This window comes from Saccopteryx leptura, chromosome 9 (genome assembly GCF_036850995.1).
Source record: "Saccopteryx leptura isolate mSacLep1 chromosome 9, mSacLep1_pri_phased_curated, whole genome shotgun sequence".
Classification (NCBI taxonomy): Eukaryota; Metazoa; Chordata; class Mammalia; order Chiroptera; family Emballonuridae; genus Saccopteryx; species Saccopteryx leptura.
The window spans coordinates 66,292,219-66,309,741 of NC_089511.1; positions in this window are offsets into that span (position 1 = coordinate 66,292,219).

A 17,523-nucleotide genomic window follows, 5' to 3' on the forward strand; every position below is an offset into this window, starting at 1 on the left:
AGAATTAACACCTCTGTGTGGTGAAGTAAATGTTCCCATAGAGACTTGAAAGAAGAGCTTTGCTTCCCTAAATCTCTAAGATTACATGTAAAGGAAGTTTGGGTTTCAGAAAAAGTTTGGCTTCCTGTGAAAAGTTACAGCTGTACTAGATGATGACATGACTCTAGCTTTGTCTGCCACATGCTCTTTACTGTACCCGCATATTTTGGAGCTTACCAGACACATTTATCAAGTTTGCATTTAAAAGTCTATGCCAATATACACTGTAGACAGCAGAAGTTATCTATATGGTCTAAGACAGGGGTTGGGAACCTATGGCTCACAAGCCAGATGTGGCTCTTTTGATCATTGCATCTGGCTCACAGACAAATCTTTAATAAAAAAAAATAATAATGTTAAAAATATAAAACATTCTCATGTATTACAATCCATTTCCTACAGCTTATGTTCATGATTTCGGGTGGCTGGAGCTAATCACAGCTGTCCTCCGGGACAACACCAAATTTTTATTGGCTAATGCATAATGTACACGGGTCATTGTGAGGTCAGGAAGTAAACTTCCCTCCTTTTAATCAAGTAGTCAGCTAGCTAATTGCAGAAACGCTTTTGACAAAGAACATGAATAAAAGAAAAAAAGATGAGGAGTATCGTACTTTTCAGCAGGAATGGACAGAGGAATTTGCCTTGTGGAGAGAGCAGGTTCTGCAGTGAGTCTAATATGCAATGATAAAATTGCATCAATGGAATGGTCAAATATAAAGCAGCAATTCGACATATGCCATACTACATTTGCATTGAAATATTCAGTGGGGGACAGCAGGAAGAAAGCATGTCAAGAGCTACTGTGCAGAATACAAGCTAGTCAGCAGCAACGTCATGTTTGGACCCAACAAGGTGACTGGAATTCGGCTAGCTTTGCTGATGCTTTAACAATTGTGAGAAATGGAAAGACATTCACAGATGGGAAGTATGCCAAAACATTCATGCTTGATGTTGCCAATGAACTTTTTGATGACTTTTTGGATAAATACAAGATAATCAAATGAACAAAAGACATGCCTCTGTCGGCAAGAACTGTTCACGATTGTACCATCATGATGGCAAATCAAATTGAGGCAACACAAATGAAGGACATAAATGCAGCACCATTATTTTCTCTTGCTTTGAATGAGTCAACAGACGTAAGCCATTTATCCCAGTTCAGCGTGATTGCAAGGTATGCTGTCAGTGACATACTACCTGAGGAAAGTCTTGCTGTTTTGCCTCTGAAAGAGACAACAAGAGGGGAGGATTTATTCAAGTCTTTCACTGAGTTCTTTAAAGAAAAAAAATCTACCGATGGATAAATTTATTTCAGTATGTACTGATGGTGCTACGTGCATGGTGGGGAAAAACAGAGGATTCGTAGCACTTCTTTGTGAACATGAAAAGAGAACTCTCCTAAGTTTTCACTGCATCCTACATCAGGAGGCACTTTGTGCTCAGATATGTGGCGAGCAGATTGGTGAGGTGATGTCACTGGTCATTCGAGTGGTCAACTTTATTGTTGCCCGAGCTTTAAATGATCGCCAGTTTAAAACACTGCAGGATGGACTTGGGAATAGTTATCCTGGTCTGCTTCTGCATAGCAATGTGCATTGGTTGTCAAAAGGGTAGGTGCTCCGCCATTTCATGGCTTGTCTGAGTGAAGTTTGGACTTTTCTTGAAATGAAAAATGTCAAGCATCCTGAGTTAGGTAACACTGAGTGGCTCCTGAAGTTCTACTATCTCATGGACATGACTGAACATCTGAACCAGCTCATTGGAAATATAGTCTTATCCCTTTAACAAGTAGTGTTTGCATTTGAAAACAAACTAGAACTTTTTATCGCCAACATTGAAACAGGTCCTTTACTACACTTTGAAAAACTGGGAGAGTTTAAAGATGCATGCACAGCAAGTGACCCTGCTCAACATCTTGATCTCCAGCAGCTAGCGGGCTTCACATCTAATCTCCTGCAGTAATTCAAAGCGCGCTTTGGAGAATTTCATGAGTGCAACCATCTTTTTAAGTTCATCACCCATCCACACGAGTGTGCAGTGGACAGCGCTGGCCTGAGTTACATCCCCAGTGTCTCCGTCAGAGATTTTGAGCTACAAGCTGCTGACCTGAAGGCCTCATACATGTGGGTGAATAAGTTCAAGTCACTGAATGAAGATTTGGAAAGACTTGCATGACAGCAAGCAGAGTTGGCAAGCAAACACAGTGGGGAGAAATGAAAAAACTTCAACCTGCGAACCAGCTGATTGTCAAAACTAGGAACATGCTTCCCATCATAGACGGTACACTGCAGTGTGTGAGCATTACTGTACTGACAATGTTTGGCTCTACATATGCATATGAGCAGTCTTTCTCACATCTAAAGAATGTTAAGACCAACCTGTGATCACATTTAACAGATGGAAGTCGCAACGCCTGCATAAAGCTTAACTTTACCACGTATCAACCAGACTACAAAGCCATCAGCAAAACCATGCAGCAGCAGAAGTCACATTAATGGTAAGAAGTACTTTATTCATCATTGGTTAGCAACAGATAACAACATTATTAAAAAGAATTTAGAGACTTATTGTACTTTAAAAGTCTTGGTCTTACATAAAATGTACACATTTACTTGTATTTAGTGTGAAACATATTGTATGGCTCTCACGGAATTACATTTTAAAATATGTGGTGTTCATGTTCTCTCAGCCAAAAAGGTTCCCGACCCTTGATCTATGTGCTTCATGTATGATTTTGCTTCTGCAGACACCAATGACATTTGAATCCCAAAGACCCAGTGTATGACCTGTGACAAAACCTCTCATGACCCATACAAAATAGAAAACAATGTTTTTCTCTTCGGTTACTTCTGTACAAACACAAAAGAAAATCAGTGGGAAGCACTTATACTGACTTGTTTATCCGGCATTCTTCTGAGTTCTCACATAATCTTATTCAATCCTTACCGCAGCCCTGTGAGTCAAGGTTTTAAGCCATGTGGGTTTGGGTCCAGAGAGAATAGACACATTCATGAATCTGAGGGCTCTCCTTTCTGTTCTCTCTCCTGAATGCTCCGGGTATAATGAGTTGTCTCCACTCTAATGAGATGGAAATTGAATATATCTTGCATGGCTCAACTTCTGACTATCTAGGACAGTGGTAGTCAACCTGGTCCCTACCGCCCACTAGTGGGCGTTCCAGCTTTTATGGTGGGCAGTAGCAGAGCAACCAAAGTATAAATAAAAAGATAGATTTAACTATAGAAAGTTGTTTTTAAAAAGATTTATTCTGTGAAACTGAAATCTGACATAAAGAACTTGGTAAGTAATTATTATTATATGCTTTAACTTGCTGTAACTCTGCTTTATAAATTTTATAAAGTAAAGTTACTTCCCTACTTTATAAATCACAATGACTATGGAACCAGTAGGTGGTTAGAAAATTTTACTACTAACAGAGATACAAAAGTGGACAGTAGGTATAAAAATGTTGACCACCCCTGATCTAGGATTTGTTCTAACCACGCAGCACCTGCTCTGGATTTCTGACATGGTCTCATCTTGAGCATGAGTAAGCTCAACTTTCAGCTAATGATTTTTAGGGGAACCCCACACATCTTTCTGGAACTCGATTTCTGCACAGATCTTTCCTTCACACTTGTCTGCACATTGAAGCCTCTTCACCAATCCTTATCTTTTATTTTTGCTACCTAAACTCAGCAAGATTGCTGCAGTTGGCTAGGTGATTTTCCTTAAGTGGAGAAACTTACTAATATAAATTTTATGAGTTTTTTTTTACCCAGAACTGGGACCTCGGTTAGCCTAGTACTCAGTAGCTCAAATATATATCAATTACTGCATATATTTTGCTTATTTTATAATTACTTAGTTGTTAGTTCAGTACCAGTTAGTCTTTCTTGGCTGGAAAAAGTTTCTTAATTCCAGGGTAAGACATAATTTTATTAAATTTTTTACCTATAAAATTATTAGAAATGAGAGGTACCAGCTGGGTAAAATTCTACAATTGTTTTTATTTCATTATGTTCAAATCTCTGCACTAGATGCAAATATCACTTGGATGTTTTTAAAAGCATTTTATATATACTGTGTTTAATCACCCAAATGATGGAGTGAATGTATAGAAACTTTGATGTTCAAATCTTTGCATAAATCCCAATACACACACACAAACCTTAATAATATTTGAAAAATAATTGATCATATAAATAAATTATTCTCAAAAAATTTAAATAAAATAAATATTATTTTAAATTGTGTAATAACTGTTTGAAGATAATATTTTCATTTTCTAAACTGTAATATTTTTCTGATAATAAAATAGACTGAGAAATGCAAAAATTGTGACTTAGTGTCAGAAAAACATTTGAAATTTTTTATGGTAAAGCATTATATGTTTTTTAAAAAAGGCTAAGGGGACTATGAAAATTAGAACAATTTATAATCAGAAGCTTTACATCATATTTCATATTGATATGATATTTTGAATAACAGTTATGATGTATTTTTATTGATGTAGCATCACTCTAAATATAAAACCCAATTCTCCATTATCTAACTTATATATTATAAACCTCTAAATATAAAACCCAATTCTCCATTATCTAACTTAATCCTATATTTTGATTTCCTTAGAACTTGTGATTTGCTCAAAGACATAAGATAATAAAGATTGGGCTGGATTGGAGATACCTGAGTAGAAGCATTAGATATGTATATACATATCAAAACTGCTGATATAGATATTAAACTTGTATAAGAAAACACTGGCTGTGAAGTCAAGTTTGTGAAGGGAAATATCATTTTTAATCTACTTAAAAATTAAGAATCGTTGAAAAGACTTATGAATCAAGTATTAATTTTTAAACTGTATTGTAAGATTCAGTGGCATTTATAATAGACTTACTAAGACCTTTGAAATAAAGAAAAAGAACATTAAAATTAGGGTTGGAGAGCCCTCCGCCGCACCTTCCTCTCTGTCTCTCTCTTCCCCTCCCTCAGCCAAGGCTCTATTGGAGCAAAGATGGCCCGGGCGCTGGGGATGGCTCTGTGGCCTCTGCCTCAGGCGCTGGAGTGGCTCTGGTCGCAACATGGCGAAGCCCAGGATGGGCAGAGCATCGCCCCCTGGTGGGCAGAGCATAGCCCCATGGTGGGCGTGCCGGGTGGATCCCGGTCGGGCGCATGCGAGAGTCTGTCTGACTGTCTCTCCCTGTTTCCAGCTTCAGAAAAATGCAAAAAAAAAAAAAAAAAAAAATTAGTGTTGGGGAAATGTTTGAAACTTTGTTGTTTTATGATTTTTTTTGTGTCATTAAGCAAGTTTTTATGTCTGTCTTTACTGTTTCTTCATGGTAAAAGTGAGAAATAAGTTAAATAATAAATTTGCAAACTACTAATAGATTTGTCCAACATGTGTTCATAGAATGAATAAATGAATATATATAATATATATGTGAAAAGCAATTCAAAAACTTTTTATTACTTATGCTAAATGCCTCTTAAGTTAAATCTGATTTGTCTGAAAGGAAATGCTTCATTTTCCTAAACAAAATAGAGGAAAGTGTATTTTAATAATCCAGTGACTTATTTTTGTCTTGAATTTTTGTAATACATAATAATCTAATATATATTTAGGCATTTTTCTGGGCAAGTCTCCATTTTGCTATGTATATTCATAATCATAAAAGCTCATTCTGCTGAAGTCTATCTAGTATGTGGTACTTTAGAAGACATCATCAAAAATGCATCTAATGATGGTAATCTAGGAATGTTAGGACTTTAGCTCCAGCCAATTTCAACAAATATATAGTAATGGTATAAAGAAATTAATTCAAATGACATTATCCCATAAATATTGAGAAAATATCTTAAGGTGATATCCTGATTCTATAAAATGCTTAAACAGAAATATTAAAAACCTAAAAATTATTCTTAAAAAATATTCTTAGCCAATATTGAAAATGAAAGAAAAAATACAGTCCACAGAGGGAAACACACATACACAAAAATAAATAAATAAATAAATAAACAAGAAGGGTAGTAGAAAGGAAAACTTACTAAAATATTCTTCTCTTGAGATTTATGGAACCATTTCATTTTCAAAGGGCCTATAAGTAAAGCTTTAATTAGTATTTTGTAGAAGTGTCAGCATTTTTTATCTTTTTACATTTCAAAAAAAATTTTCTCTTTCTACACAAAGCAAGTTACATAAACTAGGAGGAGGAAATCTGTTTCATTTAACCTGCTGATTATGTTAACCCTCAACTAAGTTCAATAACATTACTCCTCTGTTCAAGATTTTCCAGTGGCTTTTGGTATCTCTTATAGGAAAAGGCAAAGTTCTCAAAGTAACTTGCAGATCTCCATTAACACATTTTTTCTTTGGGCAAGAGAGAACTTTTTGACATAAAGTTTAACTTTCTATATCTTCATTGGGTGGTTATGAAGATTATAGTTAGGCAAAAAAAAAAAAAAAATTCAAAACATTTTATACCTTACACAGGTGTGTTTTACGATATAATTTATACCATAATAAAGTTGAGTAGATAGAATAGAGGAGAAGGATGAGAAAAAGGAAGCAAAGATCTTTCAAATAGAATTTACTTAGTCTTCATAAGGAAAGTCAAAACCCTCTTTTTTTTATTCAGAATTTTTCAATAACAAGAAAGGAGGTATATATAAACTTATAACTAACATTGTAGATAGTTTGCAAATTACAAGAAATTATGAAGAATAAAATTTGGATGGTAAATACACACTGTAATATACAGATGATGTATTAAAACCATTATAACTTTATTAGCCAATGTCACCTCAATAAATTTAATTAAAAATTTAAAAAATAAAATTATGACACACAGAGACAATTTAAATTTAGTGTTCATTACTTTGATTTTTTTCAGTGTTTTTCTGTTCTATGGTTGCAATGATAATAAATCTACCCTATCCTGCTTCTTTCTACTTAATTTTAGGATTATTTTTCATTGAATAGCTCTAAAAGAGTTTCAATGCCCAGCACTGGGTGTCAGCTCTCGAAAACAGAGTACAGATTGCAGTCCCACCACTCAGTAATTATTGAGATACAGTTAGTAATCACTAGCAGGTCCTCTCCAATTGTAACCACACACTTATATCCAATAATACTAGGAAGCATTGTAGGTATCTCTCAATTAACAACAATAATAAGTTGTGACTTTAGTCTAATGCTTTTTTATTTTTTTGCTATAGTTTGAATAGTCAGTCTCATCCTTGGATTTACTCAGGAAGTTATCCCTAAAATTCTGAGTTGTTACCTAAGAGTAAGGGGAAATCCTGCCAACAGCAGCTATAATATGAAGAAAATATTCACTAAAAATATTCAGTGATTCTTCTCTTTATGCTATGTTTCTAGAACAGTGAGTTTGTAACATTTTCGGCTATGATGTGTCACATTGGATGTATCCACATACTGGAAGAAATTTCTCACAATGTAGCTATTGATGTGATAGTGTAATTTTTGCTGAAGAATTCCTTCAAAATTTCAAAAGTCAATTTTTATATTTTCAACATGTTTTTAATAGTAATTTCTACAGATATTATATAAATACATAATGTTTTATTTTTTAAAAATTTGACTTCATGTTTTGGTATATGCTGGTGATATTTTTTTTCTAGAAAAATCCATCTTATTAAGGATGTATATTGGAGAAACAATAAGAGTTACTCTTAAATTGACTTTTATAAGAGATCTTCTCTAATTATCACTGATTGCTCCCTAGGCTTACTAGTGATTAAGTATATCTGGTTATTCATTGACTTTTTGGAAAATCACTTTTAAGTTTTCTTTGAGAAAAAAGAATAGGGAAAAAAAGTTCTCAAGAAAAGAGAAGAATCTTGAAATTATTAAATGCATAAAAATGGAATAAAAAGTTTATTCATATTTTTACAAAATGTTTTGCAATCCAAGTACAATGGAAGAAAAGGAGTCACTTTTCTAAGGTGACAGTTGATTGTATACCAACAGATTTCTGTAAAATAGGTATGCCTTTCTTTTCAAGTTATTATTGCCTGATGTTTTTAGAGTGTGTTCCCTATGTCAGAAACCATTCTAGAATGAGGTATGAATACAGTAGAAAAAGTAAGTTTTTGCCACAGGTAGCTATACATTTTTTCCCCAGAACATTTCTATAAATTTTAGCAAAGCTGGAATGAAAATCCAGATCTTTCAATTTCTAATATATTTTTCTCTCTCTATTTTAAAGTCATAGAGTCAAACCCACATGAGCACCTGAGGGCATTTCTAATGGGTAGAAATACAGAGAGGCCGTGAATTCAAGAAACAAAGTCTTCGATCTTCCCCAGTTCCCTTCCTCCATCCCCTTTGTGAAATAAGCAGTTCCCTGCTCACTGAGTAAAGGCTTATTTCATGATGTCAAACAATAATGTATCTCTTTAAAAATATGGTATGAGTAGTCAAAATTGAATCACAAATATCTTATAAATTGATTTTTTATACCTTTTGGTAAATACATGCTGCTTAGAATAACATTTTTACCTACAACCTACACATATATTTATTGAGTCAAACCATGGGATGTGTGAAAAGAGAACTCAGTACAGAGGGTAATCTGGTTACAACACAGTTCCGTTCCTACAACAGTGATGTAACCCGGATTTTGGTATAACTCGAAACACACTCTAGTCTAAGTTACTTACCTATCCTAACAAAGTTGTAAAATCATAATCTAGACCATAAAAGCACAACTAAGCCACAGAAAAAGGAAAAGGACATAAATATATATATTGTATTATACTGCAGTAAAAGAAATAATGAGTATAAAATAAACTATGATGGTAATGTTGTAAGCCAAAACACTCATGTGTCATCTTTTTTAAGTTTTTATGGGAATGAGCATTGTAAAATTAAAATGTTGTCTGTTGAGACTGTTGTAACCCAAAGACCCCCTGTAGACATTTAGAGAATGCCTTTGCTTTTAGTTGTTTTATCAACATAGGTAAATGTCTTAAAATTTCTGAATTTCAATGTATTTACATTTAAAAGGAAAAGCTGTGGTTATGATAGTATACTGTGCACATGAGTCAATCTAGGAAACTTGTTCAAATGCATATTTGAGGCTCTTTTTTTAAAAAAAATTCTGATTCTCTAAGATTTGGATGGAGTTTAGCTATCTGCCAAATAAATGACTACTTGAACTGATAGTATCACAGAGTGTCCTTGGCAACAATTAGAAAAACTGAATTAGATGGTCCCTGAAAAACATTCCTAATTCTAAAAATAACTTTGAGACAAAATTCACAAAAAAAACAGAGAAAGAATCAATAATCTAAATGTAATTAAAACTTCATTGCAATTTCATTAGTAAAGTCTTTTTCATATATTTTTTTCATTTTTTGTTTTAATATGGTTTCAAGTATGCCACTCAATTTAACATCCCCTAACCACTGCATCATACTCCCTATGCCCATGTAAAGTTTCTTTCTATTTTCATTGTATCTCCTTTGCCAACTCTTCCCCTCCTTCCCTCCACACTTCCCACTGCGAATTGCTACCCTGTTGTCTGTATCTCTGTGTTATGTATATATTATGTGATTAATCCCTTCACCTTCATTGATCCATCACCTTTTTCTCCCTTTCCTCTGATAGCTGTCCATCTGTTCTCTGTGACCCTGCCTCTGTTTCTATTTTCTTTCTCAGTTAATTGTGTTCATTAAATTCTATATATTAATGAGATCATTTGATATTTGTCTTACTCTGCCTGGCTTATTTCAATTAGCAAAATAATCTCCAGGTCCATCCATGCCATTGCAACAAGTAAGATTTTCTCCTTTTTCATGGCTTTGTAGTATTCCATTGTGTAAATGTAGCACAGCTTTTTATCCACTCATCCACTATAGGGCACTTGGGCTATTTTAAGATCTTGGCTATTGTAAACAATGAACATGGGGGTGCTTATCTTCTTTTGAATTAGTATTTTGAGATTCTTAGGATATATTCCTAGAAGTGGGATAGCTGGGTCATAAGGCAGTTCCATTTTTAATTTTTTGAGGAAATAACTTACTGTTTTCCACAGTGACTACAGCACAAGTCTTTATTCCCACCAGCAGTGCAGGACGGTTTCCTTTCCTCCACACCACACCATTGTCAGCACTTGTTTGTGATTTGTTACTGAAAGCCATTCTGGCATATGTGAGGTGATACTTCTTTGTGGTTTTATTCGCACCTTTCTAATAATTAGTGGTGTTGAGCACTTTTTCATGTCTATTGCCATCTGTATGTCCTCTTTGGAGAAGTGTCTAATCAGGCCCTTGCCCATTTTTTTTCTTTTGTATTTTTCTTAAGTAAAAAGTGGGGAGGCAGAGAGACAGACTCCCACATGTGCCCGATTGGGATCCACCCATTAAGCTCACCAGGGGATGATGCTCTGCCCATCTGGCGCATTGCTCAGCTGCAACTGGTGCCATTTTAGTGCCTGAGGTGGAGGCCATTAAGCCATCCTCAGCGTCCAGTCAAACTTTGCTCCAATGGAGCCTTGGCTGAAGGGGAGGTAAAAAGAGAGATAGAAAGAAAGAAGGGGGGTAGGAGGGAGAAGCAAATGGACATGTCTACTGTGTGCCCTGACCAGGAATTGGACTCGGGACATCCACATGATGGGCCAGCACTTTGCACTGAGCCAATCTGTCAGAGCCCCTTTGCCCATTTTGTAACTGAATTGTTTACCTTTCTGGTGTTGTGTTTTATAAATTATTTATACATTTTGGTTATTAACTCCTTCTCACTTATTTCACTTGCTCAAGAAGATATATTGGCAAAAAATATTACAAAAATATTGCTATGAGAGATGTCTGAGTCTACTGCTTATTGTTTCTTCCAAGATTTTTATGGTTTCACAACTTACATTTAAGCCTTTTTATTCATTTTGAATTTGTTTTTGTGAATGATATAAACTGGTAGTCTAGTTTTATTTTTTTGTGATTACTTGTCCAATTTTTCCAATACCATTTATTAAAGAGACTGTCTTTATTCCATTGTATACTCTTGCCTCCTTGGTCAAATATTAATTGACCATAAAGGTGTGGGTTTATTTCAGGGTTCTCTGTTCTGTTCCATTCATCCGTATGCCAGTTCTTATGTCAGTACCAAGCTGTTTTGATTACAATGGCTTTCTGTTATATAACTTAATATCAGGAAGTGTGATGCCTACCAGTTTGTTTTTTATTTTCTATATTGCTGAGGCTATTTGGGTTTTTGTTTTGTTTTGTTTTTTGTTCCATGTAAATTTTTGGAATATTTGTTCTAGATCTGTGAATTATGCTGTTTGTATTTTAATAGAAATTGCATGGAATCTATAGATTGCTTTATGTAGTATGGACATTTAAATGATGTTAATTCTTCCTATCCATGAACACAGTGTATACTTCCACTTGTATGTATCTTCCTTGATTTCTTTTTCCAATAATTTATAATTTTCTGAGCACAAGTCTTTTATATTCTTAATTAATTTACTCCTAGGTAACTTATTTTTTTTGTTGCAATAATAAAAGGGATTGTTTTCTTAATTTCTCTTTCTGACAGTTTATTATTGGTGTATAAAAATGCCACTGATTATAATATTCATTTTATATTCTGCCACCTTGCCAAATTCATTTATCAGGTCTAGTAGTTTCTTGGCTGAGACGTTAGGGTTTTCTATGTATAGCATTATGTTGTCAGCAAATAATGAGTTTTACTTCTTTTTCAATTTGATGCTTTTCCATGATTTATGATCTTTTTAATGTGTTTCTGGATCTGATTTGCTAATTATTTTGTTGAGAGTTTTAGCATCTATGTTTATTGGGATATTGGCTTATAGTTTTCTTTTTTTGTAGTGTTCTTACCTGGTTTTGGAATTAGGATAATGCTTGCTTCATAAAATGAGTTTGGGAATCTTTATTTCTCATGAATTTTTTGAAATAGCTTGAGAAGGATAGGTTTATTTTTTTTTTAATTTTTGGTAAAATTCATCTGTGAAGCCATCCAATAGGGGACTTTTTTCTGTTGTATTTTGATATCGGTTTCAATTTTGTTTGTTATATTAGGTCTGCTCAAGTTTTCTGATTCTTTCAGATTCAGTTTTGGGTGAGTGTATGTTTCTATGAATTTATCCATTTCAACCAGGTTGTCCAATTTTGAGCATATAGTTATTCATAGTATTTTCTTACAATTTTCTATGATACTTCTTTTAATACTAATTTTATTTATTATGGCCCTCTCTCTTTTTTTTTTTTGATGAGTCTGGTTAAAGGCTTTTCAAGCTTGTTTACCTTTCCAAAGAAACAATTCTTGATTTCATTGATCTTGTGTATTGTGTTTTAGCCTCTATGTTATTTTTTCCCACTCTGATCTTTATTATTTTCTTCCTTCTAGTTCCTCTGGGCTTTATTTCTTATTCTTTTTTCTTTTTCTTTCTTTCTTTTTTTTTTTTTTTTTTTTTTTGGTGCAGCGTTACATTGTTTTTTTGTTTTGTTTTGTTTTGTGTTACATTGTTTATTTGAGTTTTTTCTTGCTTCTTGAGGTATACCGGTAATGCTATAAACTTCCCTCTCAGGACTTCTTTGCTGTGTATCATATATTTTGATTTGTTTATGTTCATTTTCATTTGTTTCAAGAAAGTTTTTGGGTTTTTTTTCTGGATCCCATTGTTACCCCATTTATTATTTAATAACATGCTATTTAGCCTCCAAGTATTTGAATGTTTATCAGTTTTCTTATTACAGTTGATTTCTGGTCCCATAACATTGTGGTCAGGGAAGATGTTTGATCTTATTTTAATCTTATATTTATTGAGTCTTGTTTGTGTCTTAACTTGTGGTATAGGCTAGAAAATGTGTCATGAGAATATGAAACAAATGTATATTCTGCTGCTTTGAGTGAAATGTTCTGAAGATATTAATTAAATCTAGATAATCAAGTGCCATGATGGTGAACCTATGGCACGCATGTCAGCACTGACACACGTGCCATTTTCAATGACACATGGCCGTATGTGGCCGCATACCAGAAAAGTATTGGGCTGCATGCCAAGAAGGACATTTCATCCTTGGCTCTTGCACAGCCAGGTGCAGTAGCTAAGGATAAAACATTTGCTGTAGTGTAGACACTCTGTGCAGGAGGTCTGTAGACCAAAACAACAGAACTCTGGCACAGAGCATATAGTTCTGGGACTTCCGTTTAGGTCATTAGGGGATCTTTGACCTCACTTCTGGCTGGTGGAGCAGGGAGCAGTGGAATGCCATGGGGGACATATCTCTGGGGGCCCTGTGATCGCCATTACCAGCAACCACATAACCACAGCAACCATCATCCAATCTACTGTTCTGGGGTGTCACGGATTTCTAATTGACTATCATTACTGAGATAAGTGAGGGGGAGGCTGGGAAAGGCAAGGGCCTGTGCTATGGGTGCTATTTCCTACCATTAGAAATAGCGGCAGCCATCTTAATTTACATAAGATGCAGCTTGCAGCATTCTGTCTGACAAGGCAGTGGTGTAGTGAATAGAACTTTGGTCTGGGACACTGAGGACCCAGGTTCATAATCTCGAGGTTGCTGGCTTGAATGTGGGCTCACCAACGTGAGTGCAGGATTGTCTGCTTGAATATGGAATCATAGACATGATCCACAGTCACTGGATTGAAGCTTAATGTCACTGGTTTGAGCCCAAGGTCACTGGTTTGAGCAAGGGGTCACTGGCTTGGCTGCAGTCCCCGGTGAAGGAACATATGAGAAAGCAGTCAATGAACAACTAAGATGCAACAACTATAAGTTGATGCTTCTCATGTCTCTCCCTTCTTGTCTGTCTGTCTCTCCCTCTCTGAAATAAAATCCTTGAGCATCTTAATAACCATTAGTTTAAACCCCGAATCTAGAAATTTAGTTATTTTCATTTCATTTATTTATTTTTCTGAAAGGTTTTCTTACTGATTCATTTAGGTCATATTTCTTTGTATTCCCATTTTGCCTGTGTATTAGGTAGCTCTGCTCTGACTTCTGAATGTGTTGTGAAATCTTTATGGAGAATGTGGGCTTTATGATACTAAACTCCAGGCCACTGAGCTCCTTGCTTTTCAAATGTTTCCTAGGGGTTATATCTACCTTCCTATGAGTTTTGAATGCTTTTGGTCTTTTCATGGGTGGAGTTATACCTTCAGGCTGGTTGGCTCATCTTGATTACATGTATTAGATGCTGTTCAGTATCTGTGCTATAGGGCGTAGGTATTTTCATCAGAGTTTGGTGCCTGCTGGACTCCTTGTTTGGGCATGCCACCTGTGTGGCTAGCTGAGCCTAGCATTAGTGTGCTGTGCCATGCACTAATTGTTGTGTTGGTTCTGAGTCTTCTTGAGTGGGGTTCTGGTATGGATTTATATCAAACATTGTTTATAACCACTGTGGGTTATATGTCTGGAGCTGCGACTCTTTTTTCTATTTGTTGTAGAATATGCTATGAATACAAGCAGAGTTAGGAAAATAATTAGAGACAGTAAGGTGCCTTAGGTTCCAAGAAACTCACTTTGAATGTCTATGCTCTAAGTCCCTCTCCCTTCCCTCTTTGGAACTTTTCCCAATGGGGCAACCCTCAGTTAAGTGACTGTGAATGAGATTTTCTGTGTTGGCCCTTTAAGAGTGCACCTGTATCTCTAAGGGCTTCTGTCTTTCTCACAGACAGAAACCTCACCTCTTTTCACTGCCAAGTGCTGTGTGGGCGCCTCTTCTAATCTCTAGTGCTCTAAGCAGAGGCACCTGGTCTGGGGCTTAGGTCCCACTCCTCTCAGGGAAAATCTCTGCTTAGTGAGAGTCCCTCCAAACCATCAGCTGCTACTTGCTCCTAGAAGTAGGGCAGCTCCTTTCATGTTTTTGCCCTTCCTACCAGTTTCAATGTGGCTTCTTCTGGTTATAGATTCCTCTCTGTTTATTTGTTTATTCTGAAGTTGTTTTTTTCAGGATGATTGCCCTTAAATTTAGCTATAACTCTAGTTTGGTTCTGGGAGGCAGCAGTTGGAATTTCTGCATACTCTATCACTGTCTTGGAATCCTCAGTATACTTATTTTTAACTGATTTTAGAGAATGAGGAAGGGAGAAAGACAGAACGAACCATTGATCAATTGTTACTCCCATTCTTGCCATCAATGTGCCCCTACTAGGATGCAACCCATAACCTTGTCACATTGGGAGGACACTCTAACAAACTGAAGCTTTATATTTTTTTTTTGTATTTTTCTGAATTTGGAAATGGGGAGGCAGTTAGACAGACTCCCGCATGCTCCCGACCAGGATCCACCTGGCATGCCCACCAGGGGGCAATGCTCTGCCCATCCGGGGCGTCGCTCTGTTGCGACCAGAGCCATTCTAGCACCTGGGGCAGAGGCCACAGAGCCATCCCCAGTGCCCGGGCCATCTTTTGCTCCAATGGAGCCTTGGCTGTGGAAGGGGAAGAGAGAGAGACAGAGAGGAAGGAGAGGGGGAGGGGTGGAGAAGCAGATGGGCGCTTCTCCTATGTGCCCTGGCTGGGAATCGAACCCAGGACTTCCACACGCCAGGCCGAGAAGCTTTATATTTTAAGAGTAATTTTGGTTCATACTAAAACTGAGGAGAAAGGACAGAATTTTTTTATATTCTCCCTATTTCCACAGATGCACAACCTCCCTCACTATCAACATCCCAACAAACTGTCCTGGTATATTTGTTACAAATTACTACAATAACACATCTGACACATCTTTATTATTTAAAAGTCTGTAGTTTAAGTTTCTCTTTTGGTATTGTACATACTTTGAGTTTTGATAAGTGTATTACATGTATACACTATTTTAAAAAATAATTTCACTACTCAAAAAAAAAAAAAGAAAAGTAAAACAAAAAACTTCTCTGCTCTGAATTAGTAATTTAGACATAATTAAAGCTTTACTGCAATTCACTGCAATTCCATTAGTAAACTTTAAAAATGATTTGCACTTTAAGACTTTAAGTATATCTTAAGCTTGTTTTATACATTGGCATCAAAGAACTATAATGTTTTAGTCCTTGAGTTTGAAAAGTTATGCAAGAACTTGATAATTCTAATTAATCCACTTTATATTTTATCATGTAATTGTGCTGTGTAGAATTTAAAATTATATAAAGTCAGTTCACTTGACTTAACATATCAACTTCTCATCATTTAAAGTATATTTTAGGTATAGAACTTTGAATACCACCAAAAAGAACAACTATCATTTTTATTCACATAAAGAAATTATTTTTAATTCTCAAAAGTTTTTTGTGTTTATAAAAATTTTTCCCTAGCTTTCTAAGAAAATACATCTAGTGTGGTCCAATAGATAATTGATTAAATGGAGTTTGCTAATTTTGAAGATCACAGAGGTCCTGAAGTTTTCCCAGAGCTCCTAAGTTATTTTATGTTCCCTGGCAATCAATTGGACAGTATCACAGCTTATTTTAAAATCAACGATTTTAAATTATCTTTGAATCCTTTTTAGCTAATCTTAGTAAATAAACTGTCAAGAAACAAATATGTGTGTGTGTGTGTGTGTGTGTGTGTATATCTATATATCTATATCTGTAAGTAAAATACGTCTCTAGTATTCTCTCATCTCTTTCTCATCCTGGTCTTTGTCTCATTTTTCTACTCATTGCCATATTGTAAAGTAAGTTTATATTAAACCTAAGGATACTAAAGATACTTAGGATACTAAGGGTTTGCTTAAGATACTTAGAAAATACAATACCTTTGACAAGTTTGTAATCATAGTAAGATTATTGATTCATAGTCTAAAAATATGGCCTAAGTATATTCACATAAATAATGAGAACTTGGGATTCTGATATCTTTTATAGTAGAAGCTTACTGTTTAGAACAGCTGGTTCTAAAATTAGACTGCCTATATTTATTTATTAGTTCTATTTCTTGATTGCTTTTTACACTTGGGAATATTATTTTCATCCTATTGGATCAGTTTCCTCATCAGCATAAAGAACATGATCCACAATTCATAAGGTTCTCTGGACATAAAATTAATTAAATTAATTAAGTATACATACAACTCTGTCATATCATTTTATAAATTGTAGCAATTATTATTAATTTATTCAGAAGTTAAGCAAAACCATAGTTTGTTATTCTACAGTTTCTATAATTCACTGTGTAATTTGAGCTCAATTTATTCATTAGTTAAATTTAGAGTTTTGGATAGCTTCTGAAGTGCAGGATACAATTAAATTGCTAATTATAAAAGGTTACTAAAGGTGTTTGTGCGGTCTGAAGTATTCTATTATCATTCTATTCTGGTTTTTCAATGTCAGCTGTGGTCCCTCTAAAAAGTTGAAGTCAGCCTTTATTTTAAAAGTGCTTTAAACATTTTACTGAAATAATTTAATGTATTGGTATTAATGGAATTCTCATGATACAGAAGAATAAATGGGCTGTTAAGAATATTGAAAGATGTAGAGAGCC